General features: G+C 41.0%; 1 pseudogene; it reads right to left on the bottom strand.

Moving 5' to 3' along the window:
- LOC131277692 (protein arginine N-methyltransferase 2-like) overlaps window positions 1-18297 on the bottom strand; it is an 85659-nt pseudogene that overhangs the window by 40616 nt on the left and 26746 nt on the right.

The following is an 18297-nucleotide window of genomic DNA, read 5'->3' as shown; positions in this document are numbered from 1 at the left end:
CACTTCATTAGGGCAACTCAGTTTGAGTCCCCCCCCCCCTTTGTTGGCTATCTAAATGTTCACTCAATCAAGGAGACACAGGAAATAGATACACAGAGTAAGAGAGACAGTTCTACAGATACAGAAGAGGCCCTGGGAAGACAGATGCACCCTATGCCAGCCCACAGCTGAGATGAGAAGATGCTGGGCCCACAGAGCCTTAAGAGGGAAGAGGAAGGCTGAGCCCTCACAGACATCGCCCGCCATCTTGCTTCAACACGTGGCAACAGAGTTTGGTGAGGACGTAACTTGGACGTGGACTCTTTAGAGCCTGGTAACCGTAAGCTTCCACCCCAAGTAAATACCCTTTATAAAAGCCAACAGATTTTTGGTACTTTGCATTAGCACCACTTTGGATGACTAAAGCACTGAGGTTCTAGTCAGGGTAATTAGGCAAGGAAAAAAAATAAAATGCAGATTTCCAGAGTGGAAAGGAAGAAGTAAGTTATACTCATCAGCCGACGACATAATTGTGTATACAGAAAATCCTAAAGAACCCACTAAAAACTATTAAAGCTAATAAACAAGCATTAACAAGGCTACAAAATACAAAAATCAATTGCAGGGAAGTGGATGTAGCTCAAATGACATCTACCATCTGGGCGGTCCAGGGTTCAACACCTGGGGCCTCCTGGTGAAGGCAAGCTGGCCCCCACGGAGTGCTGGCCTGCACAGTGAGCTGGCCCAAGCAGAGTGCTAGCCCGTGCAGGAGTGCCGCCCCGCGCAGCAAGCTGGCCTGAGCAGAGAGCTGGAGCAGCAAGATGACGCAACAAAATGAGACACAGACTGACAAAAAGAGACACAGCAGACCAGGGAGCTGAGGGGGCGCAAGAAATTAAGCACCTCTCCCCCATTCTCGAAGGTCCCAGGATCAGTTCCCAGTGCTGCCTAAAGAGAAGACAAGCAGACACAGAAGTACACAGAGTGAATGGACAGAGAGATCAGACAATGAGGTGGTGGGGGAGAGTGGGAATAAATAAATCTTTAAAAAAAAAATCAATTGCAGGGAGTGGATGTGGCTCAAGCAGTTGAGCGCCCACCTACTACATGGGAGGTCCTGGGTTCGGTTCCCAGTGCCTCCTGAAAAAAGAGAAACAAACAACAAGTAAAACAAGTGAAAATACCAACTCAAGAAAGCCAATGTGGCTCAGTGGTTGAGCACCAGCTTTCCACATATTAGTCCCGGGTTCAATCCCTAGCCTGGATGCCTCAAAAAAAAAAAAATCAATTACAAGGTTCATGTTCACCAAGATGGTGAGTGAGAGGCTCCAAGGTTCCATCCCCTCACAGAATCTTTGAAAACTAGCAGAACCATATTTCTCAGAGCTCTGGAAAACAGTTTTCACAGTCACTGCAACAAAGGCTTGCAGTAACTCGGTGAATGCCTCATCAAGAAAAATGCACTTTAAAAGAATAGAAAACCTCCCAGCACCACTGCTGGCCCTTCCTCCACCCCGTCCCCAGCTTGGTGCACAGCCAGCACGTGCTCTCACTGCAGGACTCTGGTGCAAGTTTCAGAGGGAACAGTGTAATCCTGCTACAGTGGCATGCATGCATGTCTGTACCTGTCTACCTGGTGGCTAACTAAAGAAGTCTCCGATCTGGTGTGCCAGAACCTGCCCTGCAGGCCAAAGCACAAATTGTAACAGCCTGGGGCAAAGAACTACCAGCTTTAAGACATGGAACAGAGCTCCCCAGACTAGAAGAAAGGCTAGTTCACAGGGAGAAGAGGGGACACTCAGATCCATGTAAACAGGAGAATTCCTAAGGCCATGAGCACATGCCCAGGACAAGACAAATGCTCAGAAAAACACTGAGGAGGACCCCAACTTAAAGAACTTTGAGCTGTTCTTAAGTTTCATTCTTAGGAAAGCTAAGCTCTGAAGGGGTCCATCAGTCAACATAGCTCCAATCAGCAAGGAATGTTAAAGAAAGGTGTTTTTTTGTTTATTTGTTTTTGTTAGTTCCTGACTTCATGAAAATCTGTTGTATTACCAGCTAGCTATAAATTTAAGGAACAGACATCTCAGATACAAAATTCCAGAGTTATCACATGAAAATTTTAAAATGTCCAATGTATAAGGAAAGATTACAAGGCATAAAAAGAAACTAGAAATGATGGCCAAACTAAATGAGCAAGAAAAAAATATCAAAAACCATCAATTAAGAACAGACTTTCCAAATACCAGATAAAGACTTTTAAAAATGGTTTTAAATATTCTTAAAGAGCTAAAGGAAAACACACATAAAGAACCAAAGGATATCAGGGAAACCATTTATGAGCAAAATGAAAATTTCAATAGAGAAGTTATAGAAGGAACAAAACACAAAAACTGGAATTGAAGATCACAATGACTGAAATAAAAAATTACCTATAGGGGTTTAACAGCATATTGGAGCTGGCAGAAAAAATAATCAGAAGATGATGATAAGACAACTGAAATTATTCAGAATGAGAAGCAGAAAGAAAAAAAGAATGAAATTTAAAAGTGAACAAAGCTAAAAGACCTGTGGGATGCCATCAATCATATGAATAGAGCATTTTGGGAATCCAAGAAGGAGAAAAAGGAGCAGAAAGGATATCTGAAAGCAAAACGACTGAAAACTTCCCAAATTTTAAAAAAGACATGAAAATACATATCAAAGCAACCCCATGAACCACAATCAGGATAAACTCAAGGAGATCTACACCAAAATAAAGTATAATCGAACTGTAAAATGCCAAAGACACAGAGAGAATCTGAGAATTGCAAGTAGAAGCAATACATTATATACAAGGCAGCCCAAATAAAATTAAGTGGTGATTTTTCATCTGAAACCATGGAGGCAAGAAGGCAGTGGGACAATACATTCAAAATGATAAGACAAAAAATTGTCAAGAATTCTATAACCAATGAAACTATCTTTCAGAAACAAGGGAGCGATTAAGACATTTCCAGATAAACAAACCTGAAGAAGTTCAACACCACTAAACCTACTCAATAAGCAAAGCTAAAATGAGGTCTTCAGAATGAAAGGAATGAACAGATAGAATGAACATGCATAAAGAAAAAAAGAACTCTTGTGAAGCCACTAAAAGGGTAATTATGAACACCAGTACTAATGTAATTTTGGATTATAACTCCACTTTTTACTTCTGACAGGAATAAAATGCAAATGCATAAAAATAATGCTAAACCTATGCTTCGATTCATACCAAGTACAAAGATATCATTTATATCCCCATTCCCCACCCTAAAGACATTACACTTACTGCAGCCGAATGACAGGGGAGCAGATGTCTTCCTCCCTGTCAGAAGCTTCAACAGAAGAGAGAGGGTGGTCAGAGGGCTTCTCTTCAGTAAATTTTGCCAGCAGAGCCTTTTTTGAATCTCAGCTCTGGCCAGACCAGAGCTGGAAAGCAGAGGTTGAAAGAAACATCTCTGTGGAAAGGTGCACTGATGAGTTCCATCTACTGGCCAACCAGGAAAGTGCAAGGAGAAAAACTGCTTTTAGGTCTCTCTTTAGTCCCCAGGGATAAAGTCTGTGCCCTATTAGTGAGTCCCTGGCCCAATCTTGAGAACTTAAGTTGGGCAATTTTAAAGATTTAGAATACAATGAACTATAAAATCAAAGAACAGCTATGGAAAGAAAAAAAAAAAACAACACTAGGCAAGAGAGAGAAATTGGCCACCAGAATAAACTAACCAAGATATTCAGATGCCTAGACATGAGCAAAAAATTACAAGCCATACTAGAAAACAGGAAGAGATAGCCTAGCCAAAGGAAGAAACCAACTATCCTGACAATATACAGGATTTAAGACAACTAGTGAATGATAATCACACAAATCTCCTAAATCAATTCAAAGAATTAAAGGAAAATATAACTAAAGAAATAAAGGATATTAAGAAGGGACTGGGTGAGCATAAAGGAAAATCTGAGTGGAGCGGGTGGTGTAGCTCAGTAGTTGAATGCTTGGGTTCAATCCCCGGTACATACTAAAAAATAAAAATAAAAAAAGAAGAAAAATTTGAAAGTCTGCAAAGAAAAGTAACAGAGCTTATGGGAATGAAAGACATGATAGATGAGATTAAAAACACATTGAAAGCATATAACAGCAGAATTGAATTGCTTGAAGACAGAATATCCGAACTAGAAAAGAGAGGAGATCAGAAATAGAAAAGAATAGAGGTGGACTTGGCCCAGTGGTTAGGTAGTCCGTCTACCACATGGGAGGTCCGCGGTTCAAACCCCGGGCCTCCTTGACCCATGTAGAGCTGGCCCATGCGCAGTGCTGATGCGTACAAGGAGTGCCCTGCCATGCAGGGGTGACCCTGCGTAGGGGAGCCCCACACGCAAGGAGCGCGCCCCATAAGGAAAGCTGCCCAGCATGAAAGAAAGTGCAGCCTGCCCAGGAATGGTGCCACACACAACAGAAAACTGACACAACAAGATGACACAACAAAAAGAAACAGAGATTTCTGTGCTGCTGACAACAACAGAAGCGGACAAAGACGACACAGCAAATAGATACAGAGAACAGACAACCAGGGTGGGGAAAGGGGAGAGAAATAAATAGATAAATCTTAAAAAAAAAATGTACAGAAGAAGGGAAAGTTGATAAATATATAGAGATTAAACAACACACTCTTAAATAATCAGCGGGTGTATTAGTCAGCCAAAAGGAGTGCTGATGCAAAGTATCAGAAATCTGTTGGCTTTTATACAGGGTCTTTATTTGAGGCAGAAGCATACAGTCACAAGGCCCTAAAGAGTCCGACTCAAGGTACCATAAGAGGTACTTTCTCACCCAAAGTCTATTACCATGTGATGAAGCAAGATGGTGGGTGATGTCTGCGACGGTTCAGCTTCTTACTCTTAAGGCTTTGTGGTCCCAGCTACTTCCAGTCTCAGCTATAGGCTGGCATAAGGCTCGTCTCTCTTCCTGGGACTTGTTTCTTTCCAGGCTCAGTTGCTCTGTTCTCCTCACAGGGTCAGCTGTAAACTATCAGGTTCATCTCTTCTGGGGCTGTAGGATCCTTTGTGTATCTTCTCTGTGTATCTAATTCTGTGTTCTTGATTGAGCATCCATTTATATAGCCCACCAAGCGATTGGGGACCCAAACCTGCATGCCCTAATCTTAACATAATTTAATCAAAGTCATCTCAGGTGAATCTAATACAATCAGAGGGTATTACCTTATAAACATTATATCTCTTTCTGAAATTCATAAATAATATCAAATTACTAGAGTGGGTCAAAGAAGAAATTGCAAAAGCATCAATAAATACCTTGAGATGAATGAAAACGAGAACACAGCGTATCAGAACCTATGGGACTCTGCAAAGGCAGTGCTGAAAGGGAAATTTACAGCCCTCAAGGCTTACATTTAAAAAGAAGCTAAAATTGAAGATCTGACTGCACGCCTGGAGGAATTAGAAAAGAAAAGCAAACTAATCCCAAACCAAGCCAAAGGAAAGAAATATTAAAGATCAGAGCAGAAAAAAATGAAACCGAGAACAAAAAAACAATAGAATCGACAAAATCAAAAGTTGGTTCTTTGAGGAAAAAAAAAATCAGCAAATGCTTAGCTAGATTGAAAAATAAAGAGAGAGAGAAGACACAAATAAATGAAATCAGAAATGAGAGGGAGGACATTACCACTGACCCTGCAGAAGTAACAGAGGTCGTAAGAGAGTGCTGTGAACAACTGTATGCCAAAAGCTAGGCAATGTAGAGGAGACGGACAAATTCCTAGAAACACACAAACAACCTACACTGACCCTAGAAAAAACAGAAGACCTCAAAAAACAAATCACAAGTGAAGAGACTGAAACAGTCACCAAAAACCTCCTAAATATGAAAAGTTCAGGACCAGATGGCCTCACAGGTAAATTTCACCAATCACCAAAGACAATCTTGGCAGCGGACTTGGCCCAGTAGTTAGGGTGTCCATCTACCACATGGGAGGTCCACGGTTCAAACCCCGGGCCTCCCTGACCCGTGTGCAGCTGGCCCATGCGCAGTGCTGATGCGCACAAGGAGTGCTGGGCCACACGGGTGTATGCCCCGCATAGGGGAGCCCCAAGCGCAAGGAACGCACCCCAGAAGGAGAGCTGCCCAGCGCGAAAAAAAGTGCAGCCTGCCCAGAAATGGTGCCGCACACACGGAGAGCTGACATAACAAGATGACGCAGCAAAAGGAAACACAGATTCCCATGCTGCTGACAACAACAGAAGCGGATAAAGAAGATGCAGCAAATAGACACAGAAAACAGACAACGGGGGGGGGGGAAGGGAGAGAAATAAATACTTAAATAAAAAAAAAAACAAAGACAATCTCGGGAAGCAGATTTGGCTCAACTGATACAGCATCTGCCTACCACATGGGAGGTCCAGGGGTCAAACCCAGGGCCTCCTGACCTGTGTGGTGAGCTGGCCCACAAGCAGTGCTGATGGACTCAAGGAATGCTATGCCATACAGGGGTGTCCCCGGGTAGGAGAGCCCATTGCGCAAGGATTGCGCCCCATAAGGAGAGCCACCCTGCGCAAAAAAAGCGCAGCCCACTCAGGAGTGACACCGCACACATGGAGAGCTAACGCAGTTAGATGAACCAACAACAAAAAAAAGAGACGAAGTTTCCCAGTGTCACTGACAAGAATACAAGTGGGCACAGAACACACAGCAAATGGACACAAAGAGCAGCTAAGTGGGGAGGAAGGGGAGAGATAAATAAATAAATAAATAAATAAATAAATAAATAAATAAATAAATAAATAAATTTTTTGAAAAAAGACAATCTAATGCCAATCTTGCTAAGCTCTTTGAAAAAACTAAACAGGAAAGAATGCTACCAAGCTCATTCTATGAAGTCAAAATCACCCTAATACCAAAACTAGATAAAAATACTATGAAAAAATAAATTTACAGACCAGTATCTCTAATGAATATAGATACAAAAATCCTCAACAAAATACTTGCAAACCAAATCTAAAAGTACATTAAAAGAATTATACATCACAATGAAGTGGATTTTATCCCAGGTATGCAAGGGTGGTTCAACACAAGAAAGTTAATTAGTGCAATAAAACCACATTAATAATTGAAGAAGAAAAATCACATGATCCTCTTGATTGGTGCAGAAAATGCATTTGACAAAATGCATCCTTTCTTGATTTAAAAAAAAAAAAACAAAACAAAACTCCAAAAGACAGGAATAGAAGGAATCTTTGTCAATATGGTAAAGTGCATACATGAAAAACCTATAGCTAGCATAGTACTCAATGGTGAAAGACTGAGATCAAGAATAAGACAAGATGCCCACTGTCACCAGTTGCTCAATATTGTATTAAAAGTTCTAGCTAGAGCAATTAGGCTAGATAAAGAAATAAAAGGCAGCCAAATAGTAAAGGAAGAAGTAAAACTTCCATTATTCGCTGATGATATGACCCTGTATCTAGAAAATCCTGAAAATTCCACAACAAAGCTACTAAAACTAACAAGCAAGTTCAGCTACATGGTGGGGTATAAGACTAATCCACAAAAGTCAAGAGCAATCCTATACACTACTAATAAACAATCTGAGGAGGATATCAGAAGAAAACATACAATAGTGACTGAAAGAATCAAATATTTAGGAATAAACTTAATCAAGGATACAAAGGACCTGTATTCAGAAAACTACAAAACATTGCTAGAAAAAACCAAAGACTTAAATGGAAGAATAGTCAGTGCTAAATAAAGTGAAGATGTCAATTTACAGATTCAACACAATTCCAATCAAAATCCCAACCGCCTTTTTTGCAGAAATGGAAAAATCAATTATCAAATGTATTTTGATGGGTAAGGGGCCCCAAATAGCCAAAATATCTTTAAAAAGAAAAACTTATTTGGTTACTTTGTGACTTTAAAGCATATTACTTAGCTACAGTGGTAAAAACTGCTTGGTACTGAAATACAGACAGACCAATAGAGCCGAACTGAGAACTCGAAATAGACCCTCACATCTACAGTCAAGTGATTTCTGACAAGACTGTCAGGCCCTCCCAGCTGGGCTAAAACAGTCTATTCAATAAATGGTGCTGGGAGAACTGGACAGCCATATCCCAAAGAAAGAAAGAGAACCCCCATCTCACACCTGATCTAAAAATTAACTCAAAATGGATCAAAGACCTAAATATAAAAGTAACAACCATAAAAACTCCTGGAAGAAAATGTAGGAAAGCATCTTCAAAATCTTGTGGTAGGTGGTAGTTTCTTAAACCTTACACCCAAAGCATGAGCAACAAAAGAAAAAACAGATAAATGGGACCTCCTCAAAATTAAACACTTCTGTACCACAAAAGACTTTGCCAAAAGGGTGAAAAGGCAGCAGACTCAATGGGAGAAATATTTGGAAATCACAGTATAATATCCATGATATATAAAAAGATAAGAGATACTAAAACTCAACAATAAAAAGAAAGAGGACCAGATTAAAAAATGGGCAAAAGATCTGCATAGACATTTGTCCAAAGAAGAAATATAAATGACAAAAAAAAAACACACGAAAAAATGTTCAACATTTCTAGTGATTAGGGAAATGCAAATCAAAGCCACAATGAGACATCATTTCAAACTTATAAGAATGGCCACTATTAAAATGAGAGAGAACTATAAGTGTTGGATAGGATGTGGAGAGATAGGAACACTTAGTCACTGTTGGTGGGAATGTAGAATGGTCCAGATACTGTGGAGGACTGTTTGTCAGTTCCTGAAGAAGTTGAATATAGACTTGCCATGTGACCCTGCAGTACCACTACTGGGTATATACCCAGAAGAACTGAGAGCAGTGAGACAGACAGACATCTGCACACCAATGGTCATAGTGGCATTCTTCACGACTGCCAAAATATGGAAACAATCCAGGTGTCCATCAACTGATGAATGGATAATCAAATTGTGGTATATACACAGAGTGGAACATTATGCATCTGTAAGAAGAAATGAAGTCATGAAGCATATGACAACATGGATGAACCTGGAGGGCATTATGTTGAGTGAAGCAAGCCAGACACAAAAGGACAAATAATGTATGATTGCACTACTATAAACTAAACATACTGTGTAAACTCATGGAGTTAATAATTAGAATATAGGTCACCAGAAAATAGAGTGACAATAGAAAATGGAAAATCTGAGGGTTAACTAGTACAGAACTGGTAAAAAGGTTGTTTATAAGTCTCTGGAAATGAATAGAAATGGTGAAAGTACATCATTGTCTTTTTAACTAGCAGGGCTTTGGTTAAAAAGGAAAGTCTAAGGACATGTATATTACTAAAGGGAAAGCTGAAAAATGTAACATGGGGATGTACAGCAGAGTAAAACCTCATGTGAAATATGAAAATGGGCAATATTGCATATAAGACTGTTCACACAAAATATAAATACAAATAAACTAGAGAGAAGGAAACAGAATAGCAGCTTGTATAGCAGGGGAAGCACAGAGAGGGTAGGAGGCAATGAGATTTTTTTTGTTTTTATTTATTATTATAGGAAGCAACTGCTGATGGTACAAACTTTCCTTTTGGGATGAAAACGTTTTGGAGCTAGATAGTGGTGATGATTGTACAACACTGTGAATGTACTGAATGCCCCTAAACTGTCCACTTTTAAATGGTTAATTTTATGATATTTGAATTACACCTCAATAATGAAAAGTTTCAAATACTGTCAATAGGGGTTATTGTCTGGGTCATAGGGTTATGGGCTGTGATAGTTTGAATTTTGTGAACCCCCAAAAAAGATCATGTTTTTGAACTAATCCATTCTGGTGAGTATGAGACCCTTTGGACTGGACTACATCAGTGAGACCTGACGCAGGTTGAGTCTCCACCCTTCTGCTGGATCTTGTACGAAACAGAAACACAGAGACATGCAGGAAAAGGGAGCACAATCATTTTTCATCTTGTCCTGTGAGAGAGAAGACTGCAGGAAAACAGAGAAGCCCTGAGAGGCTGGGAGAGGTCCCGGGGTCTGGAGCCAGCAGCGCAGAGGCTGGGAACGAAGCACCCGAGGGGTTAGCCCATGCAGCACCTCAAGGGGGGTGAGCCGTACGCCTCAGAGCTTACCAGCGAACTCAGGAAGAAGACACAGCAGCCAGACTGAGGGGGCCCGGAAAGAGCGACGCCCCGTGCCTGTCGCCACAGCTGAGCTCCAGGGGACGGCAGGTTCTGGAGGGGAGGCAGGTGCCTGGGGAGACCAGCAGCCGTCGTGCTTCACCACGTGGGGACACACCAGGTCGACAGTAGCTGACTGGTCGGAAAGCACCTCTGACGGTGTCTCTACTTGGACACTGCACGGCCTCAGAACTGGAAGCTTTTACCCCAAATAAATCCCCTTTATAAAAGCCAACATATTTCTGGTACTTTGCATCGGTAGCCCTGTGGCAAACTGACATGGACCTTTCTCCACTGAAAAAAAAAAAACTAAAACTCATTGTTTAAAGATACTATTAATTTACATAACTTTTTATATTTTATTTTTAAAGTAAAATTTATTATTTTTTAACACTGAGAAAGGCTCATAATCCTATTGCTTAAATAATATGTCTAAATCAGGGGCTGGAAAACTACACACAGCTCATGGGTCAAATCTAATCCACCACCTACTTTTGCTTAGGCTGCAAGTTAAGCGTGGTTTTTATATTTTTAAGTGTTTAAAAAAATAATAGTATTTTGTGACACATGAAAATTATAAGAAATTCAACTTTCAGCACCCATAATCAAGGTTCTCCCAGAACACAGCCACGCTCCTTTGTTTACAGGTATTGCAGCCTCTTCTGCAGTGACGAGAAGGGGCAGGGACGCACGGCCCACTAAGCGGAGGAGAAAGGCTGTGGCCCTGCTCCAAGCAGTAAGCAGAGGAAGCCCACGGAACAGGGCAGGAAAGCAGTACCAGAGCTCTGTAGCTGCCCAAGCACTCTCCGTCCTGCCAGGTGTCCTCAGGCCCGAGCTCCTGCAGGGGCCCCGCATGGTTGGCCGGGACGTACCCACGGCAGCCCGCACGCTCGCCCCACCACCAGTCGGCTGTGGTCTGTCTCAGGATAAGGATTTTCTCTCCTCTCAGAAAACTCAGCTGGAGAAAATTCAGTAGAAATAACAGCAATTAGTGATAAATTTCCCATTACTGGTACTCAAACCATGGCAATTTCAAAAATTAGTCAGTGGGTAATGACAGCAACTGACAATTTAGAAAATTATACCAGGGTTCAGAGCTTTTTTGTGGAGCATTTACCTGAAAGAAAAGCACAGCTTATTTGATATTTTTTTTAAAAATTAAAGATTCAGCTTTTTCAACACGGCTTAAGGCAGAATTTCTGAACAAGCTCTTCACTGTAACTTAGGAAGAAAAGCTATAAGTAGATATTTTCACTTTATAGCCTTACTCTTTAACTGGAATAGGTTTTAAATAAGGTTTCCAAGCGGAAACTGGAACAGATGATGTTCCCCCACCCTGCTGATGGTTCCCATGCTTGGGATCAATTCGTTAGGCAGTGAAGAGAGTACACCTTTATTTAATTTTGGTATGACTTCTGGTTCAGATGCCCATATAGGCGAAATCTGCATCTAACTGAGCCCCCTAACGTTGCAAGCCCTAAGGGGCCTCCAAGGAGCACAGCCTCCTCATATGCGGCACACACAGCTACCTGCGTTTCATCAGTAGCAGAATAGTCTGCAATGGCCACGAACTCCTCCGGCTGCACAGCCTCCTGGAAGCTTCCTTCTTCACTGAGCTCAACTGGTTCTTCTCTTTCCTGCTTAAAGTCAAGAAAAGCACTTGTAAAGGACCCTGTAGTGTCGGGGGCACGTGCTCCAGCGTTCTTCCCATCCGAGGGCAGATCTTGGGGGTAGGGTGGGCCAGTACCCCAGGCAGGCAGGCTGCAGGGCAGCAGGCACGTGGAAGGTGGGTGTGATGGTGGAAGCCCCTGCATCCGTGGGGTCTGGGCAACCTCAGCTCACACCCATGACGACCCGGAACCCAGAAGGAGCCCGACGCTTGGGGCTCTGCCGAGGCCCCACCCCCACTTTATCTTCACAATAAGGCTGCCTGGAAGGCATCCACTGGAAGGGGAGACTGCCAAACCATACACTCCATAACCAGAACATTCCAGTGCCCAGAGTATACTTTTTAAACAAATTTTCCTAAACAGCCATTTTCATTTTAGAAAATGTGTGAAAACACAAAAGTACAAAAAAGATAATTAAAGCTATCTGTAACTGACCAGGAATAATCACTGTCAGCATGTTGCTATTCTTTCAGGCTTTTTAAAAATGTAGACAGAGTATGCATATAGTTTAAGTTGGATGACACAGTTCTGCCTAGTGGCCTGTCACTAAATTCCACACATTTTTCCTTATGATTAAACATACTTTTAAACACCACAATTTTTAATACCTACGGAGTATTCCATTCTTTGAATTATCATAAATTGTCCAATCTCCTTGTGGTGGACATATAGTGTTTCCAGTTTTTACTATTACACATTCATTATGTTAAGATGAACTTTCTTAATCAAAGTCATGCTTCTGCACTCCAGACAATTTTCCAGGACTGACGAACCAATGCAACACAATGACTCTGAACCTTGCTGGCACATGCCCCCAGGAAGGCTGAGCCTCATGCTGCCCAGCCATGTGCAGGCACGGCCCATTCCTGGCACAAACGGACACTGCCAAGCACTTTCCAGGCTGCCAATCTGATGGGTAAAAATTACTTCCTTTGTTACTTCTATTTGCCTTTTTTTTGGATCACCAGTGAGGGCAACCATGACTTTAAGAACTTACTGAGTTATTTTTTTTTTCTGCTAACTGCCTTTCGGAATCCTTTGTACTTGTCCTAGTAAGGTAAAAGGATTTGCTTTATTTTTTTAAGATTTATTTTATTCCCCCCTCATTGTTTGCACTTGCTATCTGCTCTCTGTGTCTGCTCATCTTCTCTTTAGGAGGCACCAGGAACTGAACCTGGGACCTCCCACGTGGAAGAGAGGTGCCCAGTCCATTCCGGCTTTGCTGCCTCTCGTGTTTCCTCTTTGTGTCTCCTTTGTTGCATCATCCTGTTGTATCAGCTTGTCATGCCAGCCTGTCACACCAGCTCGCTTTCTTGCTCGTCTTCTCCAGGAGGCCTGGGAACCGAACCCGGGACCTACCATGTGTCAGGAGGGAGCTCAATCACTTGAGCTACATCTGCTTCCCAGGACTTGCTTTAGAGCAGGGTCTCTTCTTTAGCTGGGCCTCCACCCTCGTCTGCTCCACCCACCTCACCATCCTTCACCCCTCGCCATCTGGTACATTTTCATCCTTCCGTACTTTCCTCAAGCTCATGCCATATACATATACACTCTCATTATAACACACACACATGGGTTGCTGTTTTATCTTTCAGCACTGCTTTTTTAAAAAGTATATCACAGATCCTTTTATGCATCTTGCTTTTCTTACTCACCCAATACCTTGTGAAAAACTCCCCAACTGTGAGAACTCTAATTGTTTTCAAAGGCTACATAATATTCCATGGTATGAATTCAGCTTGGCTGCTCAGGCACCCTCTGTTGATATCTTTCTCTTGGTATACAGTTTTCTATCATCACATACAATGCTGTAATAAGTATGTGTACATATATACCCATGCACGGTGGCATTTTATTTCTATGGGATAAATTGCCATGGCTGAAGGATAACATGTCAGATTCTTTTCATGGAAGTTATTAACACTTCACATTACACCAACAATTTACAAAGCACCTTCTGCCTGAATACTTGGCAGCAGCAGCGTTTTCACTGTTTTTAATTTCTGTAAGAATGATAGGTATGAAGTGGTACCTCACAGTTACTTAATACCAATTTCTTAAATATGAGGTTTTCACATTTATTGGCCATTTGGATCTGTTCTACTGTGAATTCCAAATTTATTTATCTTCCCAATTGCTCTAGTCACTTTTTTCTTTTCAGATTAGAACCCTTTATAAAATATGAACCTTATTTGTCATCTTGATGCAAACATTTTTGCAAATCTACTGTTTTTCTAGTTATTTTGTTTGGAGTCAATGAACTCAAAGGCAAATCAACACAAATTATCTAAACTGAAACACAAAAAGAAAAAAGAATGAGAACAGAACCTGAGACATATAACAAACTAACTGATGTGTAAGTGGAGGCTTACCAAGAGAGGAGCAAGAATGATGCAGAAGAAGTAACTGAAGAAATGAGGGAAAATGTTCTGAAATTAGTGAAAAACATAAACTCACAGATTGAAGAAACTTGACTAAACACAAGAAGGATGAATACAATAAATAAATTTAAATAAATTTAAACCTATTGGTTTAAGTATCTCTATGTAAATTATTTACTTATCCATTTGTTTAAATATTTTCTATTTATTTATTTTTAGTACTTAAATAAATATTAAAAATAAGTAGAAAACATTCATGCTACACTATTATCCATGTAGTGCAGCAGTGCTCCAAAATGTATTCACCAAGTGCGAAGAGGGTACCACAGTGATGAGGGAGGTTGTTGGTGTGGGAGGAGTGGGGTTGGGGGGTGGGGGGTATATGGGAACCTCTTATGTTTTTAATGTAACATTTTTTTTGTTATGTATATATCTTCAAAAAAATAAAATTTACAAAAATGATGGGGTGGGGGGGTGGGGAGTGGGTTATATGGGAACCTCATGATTTTTTATGTTTTTTAATGTAGCATTCTTTGTGATCCATGAATTTTTAAAAGTGTAAAATAAATAAATAAATGAATAGAAAACATTGATCTAGCTAATGAGTGGAAAAAGAGAACACAACATTTGGGAGAACAACAGTAAGAATGATAGCTGATTGTAAATAAAAAACAATGGAAGCCAGAAGACAAGGACATTTAAAGAGTTAAAAGAAAAAAAAACTGCAAACCTAAAATTCCACACCAAGCAAAAATATTCTTAAAAAATGTAGACAAAACACATTTCCATTCAAACAAAACTTGACAATCTGAGGCAAGGAGAAACACACTACTAAACACTAGAATGAGTTATTTAGTTTAAATAGAAAAGGTCCTACATGGAAAACCAGGACTGCAGGATCAATGGGAAAACATCAGAAAAGGTAAGTGAGGAACTAGAGAAGATTATCTTCTTACTTCTTAAAAAAGACTTTCAATAATATAAAGCAACAACAATTTATTATGGAGTTTGTAACACAGAATTAAAATATGTTACAATAGCACAAAAGCAGGGGCCAGTAAACGGAAGACTCCAAGATTTTTAAATTATGAGGTGGTTTAAAAAGTACTGGATAAGTTAAGGACACATATCACAATTTTGTGGATAACCACTAAAAGAATAATATAAAAAGATATAGCAGAACAAGTCAATAGATGAGACAAAGTGGAATTAGAGAAAGTGTTTTATTAATCCAAAAGAAGGCATGAATGGAAAAGGTACAAGGAAGAAATGTGACTAACAGAAAACAAGCAGCAAGATGACAGACATCATTAAATGCGTAATTACATAAAATGTTAATGGACTAAAACTCCAATTAAAAAACAAAGGTTGGCTGATGAGGGGGAAAAAATATAATAGGCTCTTATCAAGAGGAACACTTTACACGTAAGGACTTAGGTTGAAAATACACATTTATGCATGCCATCCAAACCCTACCTATAAGAAGCTGACACAGCCGTATTAATATCAAAGCAGACTTCAAAGCAAGGGGTATGATCACATATAAAGAGGAAATTTCACTGAACTTAGTCAGTTAATCTAGAAAACAAAAACAATCCTAACAGTATGTATCCAATAACTGAGTTTCATAATATGTGAAGCAAGTCACACAGATGTAAGATGGCAGAGCAGGGAGTTTTACAGATTGCCCTTATACTAGAAAAACGAGAGGTGGGAAGAGAGATCAGCATCAACTAGGTGGTGACCCTGGAACCAGAATGGATGTGAGAACAACTACGGGGGGCCGAGGAGGCGAGGACCTGCCAGAACTTCAGCTTCTGTGAGTGAGTGAGGGGATGAAGTGATGACCCGCCCCCAGTCTTCAGCCCTGTGTCCAGTGCCAGCAGCAGCTGGTGGGCCAAGGTGGGCAGAGGAAGCCTCCTCTGAAGCAGGACTGACGGTCAGGTCTGTCGAGGAACCCTGAGCGACCAGTGCAGAACATGGCCTGTTTCATTCCTTTGGGCAGCAGTGGCTTCTAAGCTCCCATCAAAATCCACCAGGACATGAAGACCCAGTGACCTCTTATTTTTTCCCTTTGTGGGGGCAATGGACTTCGTTTTTCTTTCTCAAGCTTCCTCTTTTTTGTGCTTTTGGGTCTGGCATGCCCCTGAGGGATCAACAGCAACACTGGTCTAGGTTTTGGCCTTGAGGGCAGCAGTGTCCTTTCCATTAAACAGAGCAAAGGCTTGGAGAGGCAGTGCAGCTTCTTCCTTTTCTTTATTTTTCCCTAGGGATTGAGTGCAGGTGTTCTGGCTGTGGTATTTTTTTTCTGTTTCTTTCTCCCTCCTTCTCGCTACCTTTCCTCCTTCCTTTCCTTTCCTTTTTCCTGTTGTTCTTGGTCTGGCAGACTGAAGACTGCAGGTAGAAGACTTCCAGAATCACCATAGTATATTCTCAGAATGCCCAGTTCTCCACAAAAAAATACCAGACATACAAGGAGACAGGCCCAGGCATAGGAAAAAATGAATTCAACAGCAAATAATCTAGAGGAAGTTAAATATCTGGAATTACGAATATAAGATCTCAGAAAAACTCTCTTAAATAGGATCATTGAACTAAAGGAATGTGTGGACAAAGAACTAAATGAAATCAGGAAAACAATATATGAATAAAATGATCATTTCAATAATGAGATTGAAATAAAAGACAAAATGCAGATTCTAGAATTGAAAGGTAAAACAACTGAAACGAAAAATTCAAAAAAGGTGTTCAATAGCAGATTGGTGACAAAAGAAAGGATAGCAAATTTGAAGATAAAACAACTGGAATTGCCCAGGTAAGAAGCAGAGTGAAAAAGAATTTTTTAAAAAGTGAAGAGTCTGAGAAACCCATGGGACATTAACAGGCATGCTAAAATAAGCATCATAGGAGTCCCAGAAGGAAAAGAGATAAAGGGCAAGAAAAAATATTTGAATAAAGAATGGCTGAATAGTTCCCAATTCTGATGAAAGATACAAATGTACAAATTCAAGATGCTGAACAAAAGCCAAGCAGAATGAACCTAAAGAGGTTTATATACCAAGACACATTATAAACAGCTGTCAAATGTCAAGGATACAGACTCTTAAAAACAGCAAGAAAGAAGAAATACATCACTTATAAGGGATCTTCATAAGATAAACACTGAATTTTTCAATAAAAACCATGGAGGCCAGAGGGTAGTGGGAGGACTTCTGAAAATGATCAGTGAACAGGCAGAAAATCGTTCTGGGCTCCGGAGCCCGAGGAGTGCTGTGCAGCATCCAGGGAAGCCGGAGGGACCACTCGGCCGCAGTTGCGGGCACCCAGCCCCACCCCTGTGCCTGCCAGGTCAGCCCCTGCTGAGCTTGCTGCTGGGGACCCGGAGGGCTGCAGAAGTCTTCCCCCCAAGAACAGAGGGGGCAAGCCCAGGACTGATCCAGATTTTGGCTGGCAATTTTGGAAGCTGGGTCCCACTCTTTTCGCCCGTCATGGAGAGGTATGACCACACACTGTTTCAACCCCACAGGGGCAGAGCAGACAGAGCTCTAGAAACACCCTCCCTGTGGGGAATAGGTTGCTGAAGAGCACCACCTGCTGAGCAGGCCAGGAAATTGCACCTTCCATGAGCCGACAAGAAGGCTTTTGGCCAAAGAGCACCATCTGCTGGGAAGACCAGGAAAGCATAGCCTTGAGGAGCCCACTGGAACTGGTCTGGTGCCTGGCCCTGTTTTGGCTGGGAAATACTAATGAACCAAGTGTCAAAGAAGAGACTTAACACAAAGCCAACCAACAACAAAACTCTAGACAAGAAACAGAAACTGACCTTCAGAGTAAGCTCATGAAGATAATCAGACATCAGCAAAAAATTACAAGCCATACTAAACAGGAAGATAAGGCCAAAGGAACAAATTAAAAATCCTGAAACAAATTTAAATCCCTAAAGACACAGGATTTAAGACAACTAATCAATGATGTTCACACAAATCTCCTAAATCAATTTAAGGAGATGAAGGAAAATATAACTAAAGAAATAAGGATATTAAGACAACTGGTGGGAGAGAGAAGAA

The sequence above is a fragment of the Dasypus novemcinctus genome, unplaced genomic scaffold (genome assembly GCF_030445035.2).
Source record: "Dasypus novemcinctus isolate mDasNov1 unplaced genomic scaffold, mDasNov1.1.hap2 scaffold_305, whole genome shotgun sequence".
In the NCBI taxonomy this organism is placed as follows: domain Eukaryota; kingdom Metazoa; phylum Chordata; class Mammalia; order Cingulata; family Dasypodidae; genus Dasypus; species Dasypus novemcinctus.
Note: the sequence above shows the minus strand (reverse complement) of the source record. Positions and strands in the feature narration are given on the sequence as shown.